The 15,956-nt window shown below is 48.9% G+C and overlaps 1 pseudogene; it reads left to right on the top strand.

Moving 5' to 3' along the window:
- Nucleotides 1–15,051: 15,051 nt before the first annotated feature.
- LOC123072963 (uncharacterized) lies at nucleotides 15,052–15,226 on the top strand (annotated as a pseudogene).
- The last annotated feature ends 730 nt before the right edge of the window (nucleotides 15,227–15,956 follow it).

The following is a 15,956-nucleotide window of genomic DNA, read 5'->3' as shown; positions in this document are numbered from 1 at the left end:
GTAGCCGCCGACCCAACCAGCTGGGCAGGTACCTGCGTGGCAGCATGCAGACCTTCGTAGAGGCTCCATAACCACGCCACCTTAGCTGCCTGCCTGCCTACATGGCGCTGCATGTGTTGCTGGCCGGGGCGCATGTCGAAGCCAAGAGGGGCGGCGACCGACGGGACGGGCCTCACCCACATCCCCCAATAAAGTGAAGGACACCTAAGCCCCGCATTTAATGCGTCTCGTCCTATAATGCTAGCGATAACCTCGCAACAGTATAACACTTTCCACCTCCTATGTGCCACTGTGGCAGCCCCTTTCGCTTATAAAAGGAGGCCCATGGCATACCGAGAGGGGATTCGGCTCTTTGGAACCTCGCAGCACCCGGAGCTAGTTGGAGAGCTCAAGAACACTAATACAACCACCAAAGCAGGATCGTAGGGTTTTACGCATCTTTGCGGCTCGAACCTGGGTAAACCCCCTTTGTGCCATCCACTAGTCCCGCTCTTCTCACGATTCCGCACCCCGCGACCGTAAAAGGGATTCTAGTGATCCCTTAGGTGTCATTTTCCACCGACATCTTTGCCGCGCCGGGTAGGGGGCGCAAGTTGTGAGAATCTGGCCTAGGGGTAGGCCTAGCAGTTCATCATCGCCATGGCTCCTAAGAAGAAGATTACCACGGCGATTGGCTCGTCCGGAACCAGACCGCCATCGCCGGTGCGGGCTAGTAGCGGGCCAGTCGCGGAGAGAACCCGCGGCGCGGCCCATGAACACCCGCATCACCCTAGCAGTCCCGGCCGGTGGGCGGCACCGCCTGTGCGACGGGCGACGACCCGCACGGCGCCGGCCCCAGAAACAATGTCGGACCCCCCACAGGCAGCGTGGGGCCCTCCAGGGGCGTCGTCGTGCCGCCTACAGATGGCACGGTGACCTCCCGGACACCAACGCCAGCACCTACGGTGCGCTCCTCTCAAATCATACATGATGGGCAGCACTGCCCGCTGGTGGCCTAGGGCGCCGCCCTGGGAAAAGCCCTATGCATGCTTCGAAGGATGAGGGAGGCCAGCGTGCATGCCGAGGCGCCGATGAAGGTGGTGGGCGGTTGCGGAGCCATGATGAGGCTCCTTCTAACGTGGTTAGGAGTCAAAGCGCATCGCGGTCCACCCGACTCTGGCTGCCACCCACGGCAGCAGAAGCCCTGGCGTGTGCGTAGCTCCTCCTTGACTCCCCCCCACGGCGGAAAAGCTTGATCTCGGCCGGTGTATATGAACTTTCACAATAATATAGTATGTTGTAGGAGTACTAGCAAGATGCCCGTGCGTTGCACGAAAGATCAAGATCTTGTGGGAGAAAAGGATGAACGAGGGAAGGCCTTATCTGCAAATGTGTAGTGGAGTCCGGGTAAATTGTCATAGTTTCCTTCCTATCTGTTAGATATAGATCGGATGACCTATATTGTAGGATGACAGGCACACCATCATCACCAACTCTGCTTTTTATTGAACCGAGACAAAGCTAACATGTGAAGTAAAATAAACACATAGGGTCTATACATACACAATTTATCTTAGCCACTCCAATAGTACACCCACTACACATTCACACATTTCACATCTTTCTACATGTACGGGAACCTATGAAAGGGTTAACGTAAATTGCCTCTCTCTCTCCTCCTGTGATTTTCATGGTGGTGGGCCCCTCCCTCCCCCCAATCTACAATCAACAGCTCGCACGTTTCACATTACATTAATTATGTAACTGGGATTATGTAGGTGTAGCATTACTCGTCCTAAAAAACCCAACTAAGCCAACCTCCCAGCATATCGCGCGGGAAAAGACCCGGCCGCGCTGTTTTAGTCGGGATTACCGGATTACTAGTAGTAGTATCGATGGATCGCACGAAGCAACAAGTTTTTTTGAGGGGGCGAAGCACCTAGTTTAAAAGGAAAAAAGGTGATACACTCACAACACCCCTGTCATGGTCGCATTGCACCCCACACACGTTCGGTCCTGCGCACGACTCATGCAAACGGAACACGCTTCGGCTTGCCTCTTCACTGACACGTGGGACTGCACATGGAGAAACTTACCATGCACCAAACTCCCCCCGCCCACCGCGTGAAAATCCTCCGCCCCCACCCAAAAATTCCCCCCAAATCCTAGATTCAACCGCCCTTCGGCCAACTAGCCAATACTATTCCCTAAACCCCGTCCCCTCCACTCCATTCGCTCCAGTGAAGCCACCCTCCCTGCCACGCCGATACATCGGTGCCGCGGTTCGTCGAGGGGACGCATGGTGATCCTCTCGCTCCCACAGTACGCTCTCATAGACTGCCATCCTTTAGCCGCGCCACCACCGCTGGCGACGTTCTTGTGGAGGCGCACGGCGGTCAGCGCCGCCAGCGCTTGCGATGTTCGTGTGGAGATGCACGGTGGTCAGCTTCTCCCACGGCACGCACATTCTAGATCGCGGCCCCATGCATGTTGGTGTAGCGCTGAATGTTAGCTGATAGACGCTGTTAATCTCACTATTTGCCGAAGTAGTTTGCAGTCCATATGCTCTGCTTAAGAAGATTCCTTGCCCTGTTCTGCACTCAATCTGCTTAGCTGAGGTGGCATGCCAAGGCCGATTAGTTGCTAAAATATCCTGCCATATATTTATTGTGACGTAGATTGCCATGGTCTAGTAGCCAATCTGTTAGGTGAAATAGCTCTACACCATTTTATACTCAATCTTTGTTGCTGCGATGGCCTTCGACAGTTTGATGGCTGTGTGCTAGGCCTCATTGACTACTGAAACAGCCTACCATAATTTAGCAGTCAAATCTATTTGCTGAATTAGCTTTATATATATTTCTTTACTTAGATCTGTCATCCAAATATCTTGCCATAGCTCTAGACATCGACCTAGGTATTTTTTTTCTGGACTTCATAAAAAAGCATATATGTTTTTCCTGTAATATCTAGTAGAAGAACTAATTTGTATGTCTAACAGATGGGACAGGACTTGGATAACTTCTGCTCGAAGATTCTCCGCTGCATATGTCGAGGGGGTTGAAAACTTCATGAACTTTATCAGAGCTGAGTATGGTGGTCCGAAATCAGATGTGCTCTACCCATGCAGCAGTTGTATGAATTCAGTTACAAGACCCAGTCAACAGTGCAAAATCATCTACACTTGTATGGGATGTCGGTCACATATACTAGGTGGGTTAAACATGGTGAAGCTATGAACGTCAATGTTATTGATTACGTGGAAGCAGCAGATCACCATCTTGATCTGCCTGATGCTCATGTGGAAGAGGAGGAGGGGGTGGTGGTGGCGGAGCCAGTGAGTTTGACCAACATTGAAACAATGCTACGAAATGCTCGTGCGTTCCGTGAACTTTCACCTGCAGAAGAAAAATGGTGGGCCCGCATGTTGGAACAATGCAACATGGCTTTCACCCAAGGAAATAAGCTGTTAGTATTCTCAGCTATTGTCGGTGTACAAAAGTAGGGGCCTAGCTTTTGACCCCTTTACTTATGCATGGGCAGTCAGAGCCGCCTGCCACGACCACACATGGGAAAGGCAAGAGAGCGAAGCCGGAGAAAAGCCAAAGCCACAGTGAAAAGAAAAGCAAACAACGAAGGACCAAGACCACAAATGTCGCACGGGCAATGCAGGTTGCCCCGGCAAGGACCCTTGCCGAGGGCGGCCTCAGCAGCCCCGGCAAGATCCTTGCCGGGGCAGCCCATCCACACCCGCTGAGCGAGCCACCTTCGAGCCCACCAATGCTGAGTAGTCGCCTTGGGACAGGGTTCAGGAGGCACCTCCGTGGTGGCATGCAGATCTTTGTGAAGACAAAGAGCAATCAAGATCAAAAGAGGATAGGAAGGCAACCATCCCCACCGAAGAAACCCACAGCCCCCCCGGCAAGATTCTTGCCGGGGAAGCCGGCGCGCCGCGGCAAGACCCTTGCCGGGCCACCCGGCAAGGCCATCGCCAAGCGCCCTGGCAAGGCCACTGCCAGGCCCGCACCAGCCAAGTTCCTACCGCCGTTCGTACATAGCCGCCGACCCAACCAGCTGGCCAGGCACCTGCGTGGCAGCATGCAGACCTTCGTAGAGGCTCCACGACCATGCCACCTCAGCTGCCTGCCTGCCTACATGACGCTGCATGCGTTGCTGGCCGGGGCGCGTGTCGAAGCCAGGAGGGGCGGCGACGGACGGGACGGGCCTCACCCCTGTCCCCCAATAAAGTGAAGGACACCTAAGCCCCGCATTTAATGCGTCTCATCCTGTAATGCTAGCGATAACCTCGCAATGCTGTAGCACTTTCCACCTCCTGTGTGCCACTTTGGCAGCCCCTTTCCCTTATAAAAGGAGGCCCATGGCATACTGAGAAGGGATTTGGCTCTTTGGAAGCTCGCAGCACCCGGAGCTTGTTGGAGATCTCAAGAACACTAATACAACCACCAATGCAGGATCGTAGGGTTTTACGCATCTTTGCGGCCCGAACCTGGGTAAATCCCATTTGTGCCATCCACTAGTCCCGCTCTTCTCACAATTACATGCCCCGCAACCGTAGAAGGGATTCCAGTGATCCCATTGGTGTCGTCTTCCACCGACAGCTATGGTCACCTTTCTTCAGGTGAAGACATCTGAGCGGATGACCAACAAATCATTCGATGTGATGTTGGCTGCTTTCCGCAAATCTTTCCCAAATGCGTCTGAGCTGCCACACACCTACAGTAAAATGAAGAATTTCCTTCGTGCAGTCAGAATTGGATATGATATGATCCATGTTTGTAAGAATAATTGTGTTCTATTCCGGAAGGATTATGCCAAATTAAGTGAATGCCCGAAATGAAAATCATCAAGATGGAAAGATGGCGATGCTGTGAAGAGGATTCCTCATAATGTTCTAAGATATTTTCCAATTATACCAAGATTGCAAAGGTTGTTTCGTGATGCTGAAACAAGAGAGGATGTACCGTGGCATTCTAGGAACCAGGAGTACAGAGATCAGAATGTAATGAGCCATCCATCTCATGGTAGTGAGTGGAAAAGCTTCAATCATAAACACAAAAAGTTTGCTGTTGACCCGAGAAACATTAAACTTGGCTTTGCTTCAAATGGATTTAACCCATTTGGCCACCAGAGCGCCACATATAGCATGTGGCCAGTGCTTGTTATCCCTTACAACATCCCTCCAAATGTCTGCAAGAAAGAATCAAACTACATGATGGCCTTTCTTATCCCAAGTCCAAAAAGTCCTGGAAAGGATTTTGATTTGTTCATGGAGCCTCTTGTGGAGGAACTTCAATAGCTATGGAGGGGTGTTCTCACTCGAGACCTATATAGCAGCCCACCTGCTGATTTCTTTTTGTGTGCCTTTATAATTTGGTGCATCCATGATTATCCGGCTTTGGGCACTATGTCAGGGCAAACGACACATGGTTACAATGGATGTGTTCGCTGTGACAGGAATCCGCTGTCATACGCAATACTTAGCAAGATCTGTTACATTGGACACCGTTGTTTCCTTGCCAAGGACAAGTCGCATCCTAGAAAATACCAAAGACATGTGTTCAATGCAAAGCATGAAAACCGTGATGCGCCAAAGAGGCTCACCACTGATGAGTTGCAAGTGGAATTAGAGAAGGTCAGGCATATTACACCAGGAAACCATCCTGGTAATGGTAGCGGGAAAAGGAAGCGTGACAGGGCAGTAGAGAAATTATTGTTTACCAACAAGTCCACTTTGTGGGACTTGGAGTACTGGAAAGATTTGGATCAGCGGCATAATCTTGATGTGAAGCACATCAAGAAAAATATATGTGATAGCATTATCGGCACACTTCTTAATATTGAAGGCAAGACAAAAGATACCTTAAAATCTAGGATTGATTTGACACACCTGGGTATCAGACAGGATTTGCAGGTGCAAGATGCAGGTAAACCACGGGATATGGCACTAGCTGTGTACGTCTTGGACAAGGTAAAAAGAAAAGAATTCTGCGAGGTCCTGTCACGTGTGAGATTCCCACATGGATTTGCTTCCAACCCTGAAAGGAGAGTCAGTGCAGATGGAAACAAGGTACAAGGGTTGGGAACTCATGACTGCCACGTCCTACTTCAAAGGGTTTTACTTGTTATCCTTAGAGGATTGGGCCACCCTGACTTATAAAGAGCAGTTGCAGAGTTGGAAGAATTCTTCAGGGAACTCTGCAGTAGAAATATCAGGATAGATGCTTTGGAGCGTCTTATAGACAAGATACCAACTATCCTATGCTACCTTGAGAAGATATATCCTCCAGCCTTCTTTGATGTGATGGTGCATTTGGCTGTTCATCTACCTGATGAGGCACTACTTAGAGGTGCAGTACAGTATGGCTGGATGTACCCTTTTGAAAGGCAGCTAGGCACTTTAAAGGGCTATGTTAGGAACATAGCTAGACCCGAGGGTTCCATTGCAGAGGCCTACATTGCTACAGAAGCGTTGACATTCTGCTCAAAATACATTGAAACAGCATATCAACTTAGCAAAGAGGTGGGTGAAGACAATCCCGGGCTCAATGTTTTTGATTATTATGTTCGAGTTACATGGAAGAGTCGACAAGAGGACAAACCTAAAGATTTCGACAAAATGGTTTGGTATGTGTTGAGTAACTGTCCTGAGATACTACCTTATATCAAGTAAGTGCTAAGTACTGCAGCTTATACATCATAGTCTACTAAACTTGCAGCACATTCTTATATATTTAGATGTTTGACGCAATCACAATGTTGTGCAGCATCTACAAAAAGGAGTTACTGCCACAAAATCCAAGAAACATTGACAAACTAGTTATGGCAGGACTTGGGAAATGGTTCCAGAGCCATGTAAGCTTTTGAATTGCACTGTCAGTTTTTTTAATATATTGAGTACATAAGATGATTAGTTTGTCTATTTTCTAACCATAGGTTAAGAAGATGCGGGAGGATGGGCAGACAGTTGATGATGCCCTTTACTCACTAGCAATGGGTCCTGATACTCGGGTAAGACATTATGAATCTTGCGTTGTTGGAGATGTGTGCTACAACACCCTTGCATGAGACAAAGGTAGGAAGACACAAAATAGTGCCATCATGAGCACAGATGTGTATGACAAAGAGAAAACTGAAATGTATGCTAACATAACAGGCATTGTTCAGTTGCAGTATATCTCCAGTTGCGAGGATCATCGGTGTGTACAAGATAGCACAGATGTTCCTAATATCTTTGAGAACCATCACGTCAATGACGCCGGCAAAAAGATTGCCTGTCGTGCTGTGGACATACAAGAGTTGATCAAGAAGAAGCCGATGTTCGAGGACGTTGAGGACGAAGAAGAAGATGACACCATGGGGAATTACGATTCAGACTGATACACAAGGCAAAGATGTTAACGCTGCTGCTGCAGATGATGATTACATTGCTTTTGTCGTATTTTCCTGCCAAAAGACGTTTTTTTATCTACTATGTGAAATTGTGTTTGCTATGACAACTGAAACCTGATGAACATGTTGTTTAGTATTTTGCTGTGAGAACATCACTTGTTATGTATGCTTATTTGTGTTTGGTGATTGTATGACGACTAAAACATGATGACACTGTTGTTTAGTTGTACTCATATTTGGCTGTGAAACTTGAATTTGATGACATAGTTTGCTGTTGGACTGCAATTTGCTCGACGTCTTCGAATGAGAACAAAGCTGACCTGACAGGGCCTCTGCCAATTTATTTATTTATTACCAAAAGGGCCTCTACTATTTATTTGTTTATGAGCAAAAGGAGATACCCCCTGATTTCCGTTAATAGAAACCATTAGATGTTCACAACACTACGCCCAACCTGCTACACAGGTTTCATTCATTACTAGTTTCAACAAAGTGCTCATGTCATAGCCACTGAATACATCACGAGTGCTACATACACTGCAAATAAAGAGACAATCATCCTACAGAGCACATCGATTTTTCCCATTATCTTCACAATCTCTTTCATCTCCTCATTGCTGTCAAGGCCGTTCAGCAGCTATTGCTTGGCCATGATCAGAGGAACTGCGTCTTTAACCTTCTGCTCTGCATCTTCCTCTTCTGTTGTTCCTTCAGTTACTTGTCCAACACCCCAACCTGCTGGTATTGGGATTCCTCGGCTAACCAAATAATCAGCGTAGTTGCATTCCCCCACAACAGCAACTTCCCAGAAATACAAATCACACAAATATTTCCTTTTCTGCATGAATCAAATTGGAAGATCATCAACCAAACTATTAAAAAAATCAGCAACTGAAAGCAGCAGAACAACACTTAAACATATTATTACCCCATGATTTAGGCATTTGTAGAAGACTCGGCCAGGGTTGAGGATTGTGGTTGAGACACGATGGATGACTCTGCGTGATTTGCAGCAGTGGCACCACACCAACGGCAGCGGGTTGCGATGGGCAACCGACTGCAGTGCGTGTGCCGGCGAGGGTGTGATGAGACCCACAGGCGATGGTGTGGGTAGCGACTTGGCGCATATCTGGTTGTTGCCTGCTGAAGAGCAGGTGGACGAGCAGCCAACGGGCATGGTTGCTGCAGCCAGAGCTTCTGATGCTAGGCAGAGTAAGTAGAGAAGAGGAGAAGCGAACATTGGATATGTCAGTTTCATTACTTGCAGAGTAGCGTAGCACCATATATAGTCATAGTCTAGGTTTGGATTCGAACCAGCTACAGGAGCACATCTCTTTTTTTTCTAAAACTCAGCAACCTTTCTTTACTGGTACACTAGCTTGTTCTGTACGCCTTCTCAAGTCTTTGATTTTCTTTCCCTTTTTTGCAAGGAAGGAAGGAGGACAAAATTGAGAGTTCCTGGGACTTGAACCCAAGACCCCTCGGTTGAAAACCAAGGGTGCTAGTCACTTATGTGGTGAACGTTCCCTGGGATGAGGACGATAGATGAACGCAACGCAGTTTTAGTTGCGACAGAAGATCGAATGTTTGCAGTTTCGGGAATGTTATCAGGCGAACGAGCCCAGTTTTTCTTTTCTTCCTATATATAAAAAGTATGCTACTTGGTGTCGGCTTAGTCAACAAATGATTGTGCCAACCTTGGCCGTTGGATTGACATTCAACGTGTGTCGTGTTTCTTCTTCCTCGAGCCGCCAAAGCCAAACCAGCGCCGGCGGGACCGCCTGCTCCCGCCTCCCACGGCTGGCTGTGCTGCCGCGCATGCATCGTGGCCACATCTCACCGTAAAACTCTATGCATCTTCCCTGGATCCTATTCGTTCCCGTCCGAGGCCTCACCATCATCCTCTGCCTTGGTTCGCACGCCGCGGCGCCTCCCTCCGGTGTTGTCAACATGGTCAACAACCGAGAGGAATAGGGAGATGACTGTACATGGTGAGGATGACAGTAGGGACCCAGCAGCACACACAATAATTTTGTTTTTTAGGGACAGAGAAGGGTATCAACTGGGTTGTGCGGGAGCTGTGGCCCGTCTAGCCCAGGCTTTTATTTCATATGTTTAGCACATGACCAGCCTAGTTTGTTTTTTTCCTTTCTGAAAATGGCTAGCCAGCTATTTTGTTTTTTGCAGAATAACCAACATAGGCCTACTTGCTTTTCTACGCCCTGCTGGGCCAGAAATCTTTCAAGATGAGGAGGGATGCATTTTGCGCAGAAAATGGGCTATAAGTAAAAAATAAATGGGCTATAAGTAATAATAAATGAGCTATAAAATGAAAAAATACAGCAAACAGGCAATCAAAATACTTTTTTCTTTCAGATTTTGATATTTTAAATTTCAATGTTTTTGTGCAGGTAAAATTTCATTGAATTTAAATTAAGGTATATTTAGTTTTAAAATTAACTTGAATCTGGCTAGAAATTTCGGGCTATATGATGTTTGGGACAGATTTGGAGGCTGACTTGTGGGTCCACTAGGTTGACGTGTACGAAAGGCTTTGTCAACTTAGTCTACAAACGATTCTAGAAGTAGTGACCGTTGGATGTTATTCCAACGGCCGTGCTGCTTCTTCAATATCTGATCTTCTTGCTCCAACCGCCCAAACCAGTGCCGATGGGACTGCCTGCTCCCGCCTCCCGTGGCCGGTTGTGCTGCTGCACAGGCCGCACCGCCCCACCCTACTCCATTGCTGGCCAGGACATTCCTCTACTCACCCACACCTCCTGTTATTTTCTGGCGACGGCAGCCGGACCAGTAAACCCTCGTACTCCCCACTGCGTGGGCAACCATTGTCGAGTCTTCCCCGGCTCCGTGTCGTTCCCTTCCTAGGCCTCCCTGTTGTCCACCGCCATGGTGCTCTCGACGCGGCCTGGTTAACATGGTCAACGAACAACATCCATCGGACGCAGACTATACGTGGAGAGGCTGACAGCTAGGTCCATGGCCGCACACAAGGAAATGCCTCCTTATTACGCGCAAAATAATGATTCCTCCACCTGACATCTGGGACCCACCAGAAGGGCCTCTGTATTTCATGAAAAAAAGTGCCCCCCGCTGATAGGTCGGACCCAATAGCTATCTTCGCACGCAAGGAAGTGCCACCTTATTACGCACAAAAAAAATGAATACTCCCCCTACCAGCTGGACCCCAGCATAGTGGGGGCTGACTTGTGGGCCTACCAAGTTGACAGGGACGGAGGGCTTTGTCAACTTAGTCAATATGAACGATTGTAGCTCCAGTTACCGTACGATGTTCATCCAACAACCGTAGTGCTTTTTCAACCTCTGGTCTTCTTGCTCTAGCCGCCCAAACCAGCGCCGGTCGGGCCGCGTGCTCTTGACTCCCGCGGCCGGCTGTGATGCCACGGAGGCCTCACCGCCCCCTACTACTCCCACCGCTGACCAGGCCATCCCTCTACTCACCCACACCCGTTGTTATTCTGCGGCGATGGCAGCCTCACACCGCAGCCGAGCCAGTGAACCCTCGTACTCCTCTCCACATGGGCATCCACTGTCGCGTCTTCCCCGGCTCCGCGTCGTCCCCTTCCTAGGCCTCGCCGTCGTCCACCGCCTTGGTGCTCTCGGTGTGGCATGGTCAATGTGGTCAACGACCGACTTCCATCGAAAGAGTACTTATCATGGAGAGGCTGACAGCTAGGTCCACGGCCGAATCAAGGAAGTGCCTCCTTATTACGTGGAAAATAATGATTCTTCCACCTGATAGTAGGGACCCACCGGATAGGCAACCGTATTTCGTGAAAAAAACGTTTCCCCCCTAACTGTTGGGACCCACCAGCTACATCTTCGCACGCAAGTAAGTGTGTCCGGCCAAAAAAAACGATTCGCCCCCCTGACTGCTGGGACCCACCGGCTAGATCTTCGCACGCAAGGAAGTGCCTGACAATCTGGACCCACCTGGTCGAAGCGTACGTAGCGTTATCATTCTGGTCGCAAACGTGTACATACATACTGATTGATGTAGAGGCGCGCACGTGTCATAGTAGAGGCACGCACGTAGCATGTACATGTATGTACAGTGATCAGGGTGCAAGAAAGTAAATACGGCCACGTACGTACATACAGGCGGGGTCTCGAACGCCTACTTTTGCGTACGTATGGCCAGGGCTCATGTACATGGCTGGGTCGGAACGAAGAAACTACGTCATTGTCGTGTTCATGGGGAGGCAACAGAATGCGTCGTGTTCATCGGGAGGCAAGGGAACACATGGGAGCCAACCGGCTTGGAGGAACAACCGATGGAAACGAGGCCTGGCGTACCGCAGAACAGAGGAAACGGCCTTGTGTTCGACTGTCCACGTTTGAAACGGTATCCTATGCATCAGGAGGGGTCTGGCGTACCGCAAAACAGAGGAAACGTACTTGTGTTGGACCTCCTACGGTCGACACGGGGTCCTGTTGATCGGGAGGGGTGTGGCATACCGCAAAACGGAGGAAACGAACTTGTGTTGGAGCACCACGATCGAAAAAGGGGTCCTGTTCATCAGGAGGGGTGTGGTGTACCGCAAAACGGGACTCCACGGCATACTGTTCATCTCCACGGTCGACCTCCTCCAGCCTCCACGGGTTACTATTCATCTGCCATCGGCCTCCTCCAGCCTCCACCTACGACTGTTCATCCACGGGCTCCTGTTCATCCAGCCTCCACCGCGCGCTACTCCACCGGATACTGTTCAACCAGCCCTGTCCATGGGCTCCTGTTCAACCACCCCTCCATGGACTGCTGCTCATCCAGCCCTCCACCATCTACTGTTCATCCAGCCCTCCACGGGGCCGTCCTGTTCATCCAGCCCTCCACGGGGTCTTGTTCATCTAGCCCCAACCTGCTCGATCGATCGGGGTCCTGTTCATCCAAAGGAAACACCACGGGGTCCTGTTCATCCACCCCCACCGGGAACTGTTCATCCAAACCCCACCAGCAACGCTCACTGTTCATCCAGAGGTAGCATCGATCGGCTTCAGTTAGCAGCAGTGTCGAAGGAATCGCTCGATCAGGTTCAGTTAACGGCCATAGATCGATCGCTGGGGTTCAGTAACGCGTAGCCTGCAGTGGAATCGCTCGGGTTCAGTAGGCGAACACCTCACTCGGGTTCAGTTAGAGCCCAACGCCTCGTACCCATGCAAACCTCGATGCATCACTCGGCCCTGACCACCCATCGTAACCGGGAACACCCCGATATTTTCCTCGCCCTCGCTTCTACCATGATTTTTTCCGTCATGAACGACCCAAAGAATGTCATGCAGCTGCGTCTCTGGCCCGCCCATGACAGAAAGCCCATTTTCTGTCATGATTTTTGTCATAAAAGTAGGAGCCCACGACATCTATGATGATACCGGGTTTTGTCACAATTATCGTCATAGAAGGGTCATAAGTATGACAGCAAAAATTTTCTTTTGGCCCAAAATTTCATGGATGTGTCTTTTTTTGTAGTGCTTATGGGACTTGCGAGGTTGCTTAGCTTGCACACACACTTGGCACTTGGAGCCCTTGACAGTAGTGAATTTCGGAATTAAACTCATATTGGCTAGCTGCGTCATGTAACCAAAGTTAACATGACAAAGTCGTGAATGCCAAATATTAGACATATTATTGTGGCAAACAATATTAACAACTTTAGTGCAAATATCTCACAAGGTAGGCGGAACAAGCCTCCACACTTATAGCCTTTCCCAACAAATCCACACTTGGAAATTACAACTTTATTGGACTAAAAAACCAACTTAAAACCATCGCAACATAAACGGGAACCACTAACGAGATTCTTATTGATGGGCGACACATGATGAACATTCTCCAGACACAGTCTTCCCTGAAGTAAACTTTAGATCGTCCGTACCAACACCTCGAACGATGGCATGTGACCCGCTCCCCATCAGCACGCGAGAAGTCCCTGTGACCCGGTAAGAAGAAAACATGGAGGCATCAGCACAAACATGTACATTGGCACCGGTGTCAATTAACCAATCAGAAGATTGAAATACTGAAAGGATGGTAGGAAGAATACCGTACCCAGATTCCTTCATATCAGTATCACCGATGACAACATTAGTGGACTTGCCGCTCTTCTTATGTTCGCGCTCCTCATAGCGGTTAGGACACTTCAGAGCCCAGTGATTAGGATCACCGCAGACATGGCAACGCCCCTTCCCCTTCTTATGAGAATTCTTTTTGAAGTTGGTAGAATGTGACGGCTTGTTCTTTGCATCAAACTTGCCTTTGCCCTGAGTTTGTTCTTGTTGTTTTTGAACTTGTTCGGCTGGAAGTTCTTCTTCTGTACCATGTGGGCACTAGAAGCTCCCTCAGCAACTCAAGCACGTGTGTCTTTTGCTCTCACCTTCTCTTCAACATCAAGAGTGCTAATGAGATCTGAAGCGGAAAACTGCCGTCTCTTGTGTTTCAGGGAAGTAGCAAAATTGTTCCACGAAGGTGGAGGCTTGGCAATGATGCCCCCGGCAACAAATTTGTCCGGCAACACACACTTAAAATACTCAAGTTCCTTGGCGAGTGACTGTATCTCATGAGCCTGCTATACAACAGAGCACTCATTAGTCATCTTGTAGCCATAGAATTGCTCCATGACGTACAACTCATTGCAGGCATCCGAGGCACCAAACTTGGCCTCGAGCGCAGCCCACATGTCCTTGCCGTTGTCAAACGACATATACGAATCCACAATGGAATCATCAAGAACACTTAGAAGGGCGCCTTTAAAGAGAGTATCGATCTTCTCAAAAGCTTCCAACTATGCTGGATTAAGATCGCCCTCAGGCTTGCCCTTAGTGGCATCATAGCAGCACATTGTCTGAAACCAGTAGACTGCTCTCGTCCGCCACCTCTTATATTGCACCCCCTTAAAGGCAGGCGGCTTCAAATGCGCAACCAAACCACTCGGAGTAAATTGCCTATAATCAGGTTTTTGGACTGTTGGAAATACAAGCAAATAACTACAAGATTTATTCTAAATAAACAGAAAATAAATCATGACAATAATAGCAGAGAAACTAATCATGTGAACTAGCATAGTAGATGAATAGATCACATCTAGGGGACATACTAGAAACATGAATTCTACCACGATCTCGAACAAGAAAGATAGAATCACATACGGTGCAGCGGGAGCAGCACTGCCGGCATTGATGTTGTTGAGGAAGAGGTTGCTGAGGTCGGGGAAGAAGTCGTCGTTGGCGAAGTCGTCGCTGCCAGTAGTCATGCGAGTGCGCTCCCGAAAAACCTCATCGCCCATCTCCCGTACATGATCACGAGAGGCGGGGTTCTGGAGGCCTGTTGTCCCTTCTTGCGGTGCACACCGGAAGGAGGGACGGAGAAGACTTGCGTGGCAGTGCAATGCTCTGGAACGGTGGTGCAAAACCATACGATTCGGCAGCGGCTAGGGTAGACGTCTGCCTGACTATATAACGTGGACCGGGTAGGTCGTGGAGAAACCCCACGCTCAAGTAACAGCCCTACGATCCAAAAGGATCGAAAACAACTGAGTAATTAACACGTCCATTAGTTATTAGCTAATGACTTATTATTTATGCCCGAGCAGCAAAAATATAGACAACGTGCATAGCTCTGTCCTCAGCTCATTCCCGTGGCGCGGCGAGCGAGGAGGAGGAGCGTGCGTGTAGGTCTCCTCTTCCCATGCTCATACATGTGACCCACATTGCACTTGGTGGGTGCGCCGGCCTATCATCTCCCCAAGTGGGAGAGTGAGTGTCATAATTTGTGGTAGAGGGGTATGCATTCGTGCAGCCTTTGCTAATTCTTTAAAATTAAATTTTGGTCCCTGGTTTCAGAGATGGCTGAAGCTTTTGCTTGCTGCATTTTACATCCAGGGCCCTAAAGTCTTGGTCCTTAACATTCAGTCCTCATTTTGAGTTTTGCTTTAATTTATTTTTCTTCTTGAAGATATAAGCTTGTTAACGTAAACAGGGTAGTTCTGGACATCCAGAGGCCGTTTGAGCTTCAAAGGACCGCCACACGTGTCTTGCTAAAAGTGGCAAACCACAATGGCAGCACGGGGTGTGTATGGCGGAGACAGTAAGTGATCCGACATTTATGGCGTGCTAGTGGCAAGCCAACTGATCTGTGCGAAAGATAAGTTGGTTGATGCTAGCACAACCTTTTTTCAATCAATGTGGTTATCTCGATTGTCGTCCGTTTCAAAACATGTATTGAGTCGAACAAAGAGTCTGAAACACACTAGTAAAAAATGGGACGCACTATGATTTCAGGATGATGTTAGGATCAATGCGGTGATGCTCGGTTAACTGGAGAAAGATGCATCGCAGAAGGTGACGTTTGTGGCAAATCGTTTGTGTCGTATAATTCGATCAACCAAATAGGAAGTTGGTCGATCGATCGCTTGCCCTCACCCAGGAAACAATGAGACGCACAAAAACCGTTCAAATGTCCTAGCTTAACCCAATCCAAGTTAGGAGCCCTCCTCTCACTAACGCCTCCTACCCCCCCCCCCTAGTGCCACCTC

This window comes from Triticum aestivum, chromosome 3B (genome assembly GCF_018294505.1).
Source record: "Triticum aestivum cultivar Chinese Spring chromosome 3B, IWGSC CS RefSeq v2.1, whole genome shotgun sequence".
Lineage (NCBI taxonomy): Eukaryota > Viridiplantae > Streptophyta > Magnoliopsida > Poales > Poaceae > Triticum > Triticum aestivum.
Note: the sequence above shows the minus strand (reverse complement) of the source record. Positions and strands in the feature narration are given on the sequence as shown.